This window comes from Ceratotherium simum, chromosome 2 (assembly GCF_057802395.1).
Source record: "Ceratotherium simum simum isolate JZ-2026a chromosome 2, ASM5780239v1, whole genome shotgun sequence".
In the NCBI taxonomy this organism is placed as follows: Eukaryota; Metazoa; Chordata; class Mammalia; order Perissodactyla; family Rhinocerotidae; genus Ceratotherium; species Ceratotherium simum.
In genome coordinates, this window is record NC_141901.1 from 48822888 (window position 1) to 48829073 (window position 6186).

Genomic DNA, 6186 nt, shown 5'->3' on the forward strand with positions numbered 1-6186 from the left:
ATCGAGGGGATAATTAAAAATAACTGACACAGAGAAAAGTAAACATTGAAGCCTGCTATTGAAAAAAGTGAAGACATGAGCTTTTGGGAAAGGACAAACTAAGTTCTATTTACATCTTTCCTTATAATCATAACATAGCTGTAGGAAACAAATTTTGAAGAGAATAAAGAAGAAAGATGTCACCCAAGACCCTGGTGTCGAGGTAACAAGGTACAGTGGTCCAGAGCATGGACTCTGGGCCAGTCTTCCTGGGCTCAAATCCAAGCTGCAGATCTTTCTGTGCTTCAGTTTCCTCTTCTCTTAAAATAATACTGTAATAGGTCCTACTTCTTTGAGTTGTTGCAATGAATTACACAAGTTATTTCTGTAAAGCTCCTAAAACAGTTCTCTGCACAGAGTAAACAGTTTATTAGTTTTTCCTTCTACTATTTTTAATTGAACTCAAACTTTATTAATGTCTGTACATGTTTCCATCAAGATTTTTGGTCTTATGCCTAATATTTTACAGAATTCACATCAATTTTTTTATCTTTGAGATACTTATGCTTAAAATTCTGAGCTCAGGGGAACCAACAGTTAGTAATCCAGGGGCTTTCTCAAGCACACCGGAATCGCTACTTCCAGCCCCTGCTTAGTGTTTTACTCAAGAGGCTGCAAGTGTTGGTCAAGTGGCCTGTGCTTCAGGGTCACCCTCAAGGGATGCGAATTCTGGCCAGTTCATCTGTGGAGTTACTCCCTATGACTTGGGGCTTCTTTTTGCTCAGCTCTAAAACAGGGCATAACCAAATACCATGTAGTTGGGAGGCTGAGGAATAAGATGTGGAAATCCCAGCGGAGAGCCTGGTGCTGGGGTTACATCTCTCTCCGAGAGAGAGAGAGACAGAGAGAGAGATGGACCCTGCCTCCTCCCTTGAAGGCGGTGACCACAGCAGCACAGCCAGCTTTCCACTGAGGCAGGCCTCTCTGTCTTTTCTCAGAGTGTAGAGAGTGCAAAGGCATCGTTGAATCCGTGTTGAAGAAGGAACTGCATTCTAATGAGGGGAATCTGGCAGAGAAGTCAACCATAGCTCAGAAGCTCAGGTAAGGAGAGCTCTGTGTAGGGCGGCTGGTGGGAAGGAGTAGGAATCTCAGAAGTGGGGCAAGGAGGAAATCTGGGCCAGGAGAAGGGCAGAAATTTTCATGGCAGGCACATGTGCACAAATACTTATAAAACAATTAAAGAACAATAATTGGTAACTTATGCACTCTAATTATTCAGACCCTCATTCACTTTTTTAGAAAATACTTATGGAGCTGAAATTCATATAACATGAAATTCACCAAATTCAAGTGAACAATTCAGTTGCATTTAGTACACTCACGATGTCATGCCATCACTACCTCATTTCCCTTAATCACAGTCACCTCCTGAGTGACTACGGCTTGTTATCCTTTCATTCAAAAGAATGCTGTCTTCTTGATCCTGTCATTCTCATGTCTGTCCAATTAACACCAGCTGTACCTGTCCACATTTCTGTGTCTGGCTTTGTGTCTATTCACTACATGAGGCTCTATGTATGTTTTCACGTGGAAATGGACATGGCTGGAGTGAGGAACTGAAGGGACATCTTTTTGAAGCAGGTTTAGGAAGACATTTGGTTTTGTTTACAGAAGAAAACAATGAATGGGATGTCAAAGGGTCCTACAGGATCACTCTCTCATAGAGAGGAAGTCTTTGTTTTACCTTCTTCTTTCTCTTTGCCACAGGCAGGTCACCACACTTGTGCCAGAATTCTGCTTCAAGGGCTCTTTGGGGAAATTCTCTGAGAAATGTTTTTGAAAATCTTTAGAATCTATCAGTCATCCCTTCTCACTCTTAAATTTTCTCTACTATCCCACCTTAGGGAATATAGTGTCCTAATTCGAGATCAGGAACAACAGCTAACCTGGTTATGGCAGAGATTACAGGAAGGGAGAGACATCTCCATCCTACTCAGTCAGCACCTCAAGGACCTCCTCATACACAATGACGTTGACAACTGCCAGGGGCAGGGCTTCCGAGAACAATTGGCTGAAGGACACAGGCTGGCAGAGAGCATTGTCCGCAAGCTCAGCCCAGGTAAGGTGGCCACAGGCCCTGATTGCCCTGAGCTCCTCCAAGGTCCCCGGCTCACAAGAGACTCCACAGCTCCACTCGTAATGTTTTTACCAGCTGTCCTGGTTTCCACATCACACCTGGGGCCATGCCAGGACGAGGACTGGCTGGGTGGGAACAGAGAGGAGAAATGTACAGGGTGGAGGTCATAGTGTTCCACATGTCTGCTTCCTCCCTGATGGACCATGGTCTTTGGGGCAGGAGGTAGCATTCACCCTGTGTTAGAGCACAGAAAGGAGGACATGACAGGAGGCAGCTTGTTAGACTGCAAAGAACCCTGGACTAAATGTGGAAGGTTCCAGGCTCCAGCCTGAGAGCTGTCTTCTTAACAGTGGGCGAGCAGTTGATTTTTATTCCTTGATATTTTTCTCCTCATCTGTAAATAGATCCAATAATCTGTTGATGGTATCTGTAATTTGTAATATTTACCAATGCACTTGAGAAAAAAGAGAGCCCCTCACTGTGTGGGGTTGGATAGGGTACTTGATTTAGTAGAACTCGGTGGTGGAAAACCTGTTTAGACCAGAAACTTTCCATAGAGAGAATTTCGCTCAATAACATACAGAAGCCAACTTGGAGGGCCTATGAACTCCTCAGTTGGAGGCACATGGGACAGGGTTGTTCTCCTCTCCTTACAGCAAGGAGGAGGTTCGATGTGAGAGTGAAGGGACATAGAGCCTGTGCCTGTGGCAGGATTTGTGGCAGTGTGGAGGATACAGTTGTAGAAGTCGAGATGGACGCTGGACAAGTATCCAGTGATATGGAGAACAAAAGACAATTTAAAATTTTGCACAATTTCAGGCACAGCATGCCATGATGTTGATCTACCAGATCAGAGACACACTGCTTGATGCATCAGAAATCCATGCTAGGGCAGATCTTTAAAGACAATGATTTAGAGGTTCAGCACAATACTAACTCATACACAGATCTTTATGTGTCTATGGCCATTGAAGCCACTGTGTTGGCTTCCCACAGTGAAGTGGGAAATAGCTGACTAGACATTTCTGAATTGGTTTGCAGAAAATCCTGAAGATGAGGGGGATGAACAAGCATAAGAAACATTCACCCTCAGGTAACTGTGAATCATCAGGAGCAGTAAAGGGTGGGTAAAATATGGAGAGGGTCTCAGAAAGAACAGTAAGTGAGGTCAAGAGCATCAGAGATGCCAGATGCAAGGACAAGCACAACTGCTGATCGTGTGGATTGAATTCTCTCACCAACAATGAAATGGCCCTGTTAACTTGGGTGTCTGTTGTCTCCGTGGGGTTGTAAGTATGACCCCTTAGGTCATTAAGCCTTAGGCCTTAGGATTTCCTGCACACACAGAAATTACCTATACTCTCCTGTAACTGAACACCAGGATGAGATGCATATCTACTTCCTACACAGTTATCTTAGTTCCTTGTTTTGAAGGTAACTAGCAAAGGAATTAATAAAGAAGTAACTAGCAAAATCAAACACTAAGAAAAGGACATAGACAAAAAAAGAAAAAATTCCTTGTCATGTGACAAGTATGAGAAAGAGGTCTAGAAGGCACAGCATCTCTGGGAGTCTACAATGCCTCAAGAGCTGTATGTTAAATTCAACATGACTCAGGTACATGGTGCTAGCACTTGGTATGGTTCTCCATTTGTGCTTTGTGCCGTGACTGTGCGATACTGGGATAGTTGAATCTCATTCCTCATCAGTGGTTACGTGGCCAGTGCACTTAGCACCTGCTGCTCTGTCTCTCTCCCACCCCACGGCAGCCACACTCTTCTCCTCAGATATGAGGATAGTTACTTCTCTTTACGGGGACTTCCCCCTTGCTTCTGTAACCCCTCCGTGTGCTTCCCATCAAAACTAGCTAGGGCACCACGGTGTCTGATCCTCCTGGTTTAATCTTCTTTCATCTTTGTCCCACCTTGCACAGCATGGAGCTGCAGGAGGTTGAAAAGAAGGAAGTCCAGCAAGACTCACAGGATCAACGTGTTTTGCCTTCTTCAATTTGCCAAGAAGGTTCTGACTATGACCAGCCTGACAATGATGGCAAATTCGCATTGGCTGAACAGGAAGTCAGCTCTGCTCTGGATGTAGCCTGTGAATGTTCCCGTTCTAAAAGGGATGAAACTCCAAATGACCTCCCAGTTAGCTTCCTGATTCTTTGTTCCCCACAACCTGTCTAGACTAAGGAAGGTCATCTCTGAAGACAGGCCCTATAGACACATATTGGTATAAATAAGGGACAAGGGTGGATTATGAAACACAGACATCTGGTGGGTCAGGAAGGCTTCATCCCTTCCTAAACCCAGGCAACACCTCGGTCACCTTGGTCTCGGTGTCAGGCCATTGGCCCCAGGTCAGGTGTGACAAACTCACACCTACCTCAGCAGGACATCTATAGGAGGTGTCCGTCAGACCTCCAAGAGTGGATCAAATGTCTCTTGTCAACTGCAATCATCTAATTTTTCTTTCTGTAAAATGTTCCTGGAATTTTGTGCCTGTCCAAAGACTTGCGTATATATTAGAAGAGGTGGTTTCCCTGGTATCAGTGTTCTCAGCCCCAATCTCTGTCTTCTCTATATTGGCTTATCTTAGCTAAGCAGTCATCTGAAAACCAGGACATCAACAACTCTGTCATTGCCTCGCTTGTATGTTTCCATGAAGCAAGGCTGGGCTCTGGCAAACCTCAAACCATGAATAGCCTTTCTTTCTCTGTAGCATCAAAGATTCTTTTTGACTTGAGGGTTCATATAATTCATCCATCAGTCTAGTTTCAAGTATAAATTTCTCTACACAATCTGCAACCACAATATCTGATGGGACAGCCCAATATTGCAGCAACCCTTCTAGAAAATGGGTAGGCTAATTCCCCAGGTTCTCTGGAGAAAATGTATCATCAACTGTTTCCACAAACACAGAACACAGGATATTGAGAGAAAGTTCTGTTAGATCAGGGACAGAATTTCCCTTTAGGTGTGGAAGCAGTCCTGTCTACTTCTCACATTACTTAACCTTAGGCATCCTGAAATATGCCTGCCACAATATTCTATTCTTGCCCTGAGAATATTAATGTCCTGTGGTCTGAGTGGTCACTGAGATGGTCATATGTGAAGTGTGATTTGCTTAGTGTGACCTACTGTCTTTGAATTGATTTGCAGAAAATCAAAATAATCATGAGGAAGAGGATGGACAACAGCCAGTGTCCCCCAGGTAACTCTGAAGATTTGTGGGCTGTGAATTTCAGTGGTGACATCTGGAGACCTCAGATCCAGAGGAAAACAGAAAATGCTGAATATAACTATTTCAGCCATTCAACCAACAGCAACATACTCCTTCTAACAATGTTGTCTATTTTCATTGTGGTAGTTGTGTGAGTTTAGTGAGCTGGAGTCAGTTGATGGAGGTGAACTAACCAAACTCAGGGGTTCCTGCAATCAGCTGTTCTCTCCTGTGTGGTTATAGCCAAGGGAGATGCATATCTGCTTCATGCCTGTTTGCCATCAGCATGTTGGTAATATTTGTATATAAGAGAATAAACTGGAAAAAAAATTCATATTATATCAAAATATTGAGAAAATCGTTCTTGAAGGCAGACTACCTGAGAGTCTATAGTGCCTCAATGACTGTATTTACTTGAACACTGCATATAAATTCCAGTGCAATGTATGCAAAAAGGTTGAAGCCAGTGTTTTAGTCATCTGTTTGTGCTGGAAGCTGTGACTGAAGGACACAGGGAGAGTTCAGTCTCCTCCTCCATCAGGTGGCTATGTCGCCAGTGCACTAAGCATCTGCTGCTCTCTCTCTCCCAACCCCTGGCAGCCACACTCTGCTCCTCATACACAAGGGTAGTTATTTCTCTTTTTAAAGGGAATGCCCATTTGCTTCTGTGATCCTTCCCTATGCCTCCCATGAAAACCAGCTCGGATGCCATGGTGTCTGATCCTCCTGGTTTAATCATCTGTCATCTTTATCCCAACTGGCACAGCGTGGAGCAGGAGGTTGAAAAGAAGGAAGTCCAACAGGAGCCGCAGGATCAATGTGTTTTGATGCCTTCAATTTGCCAAGAA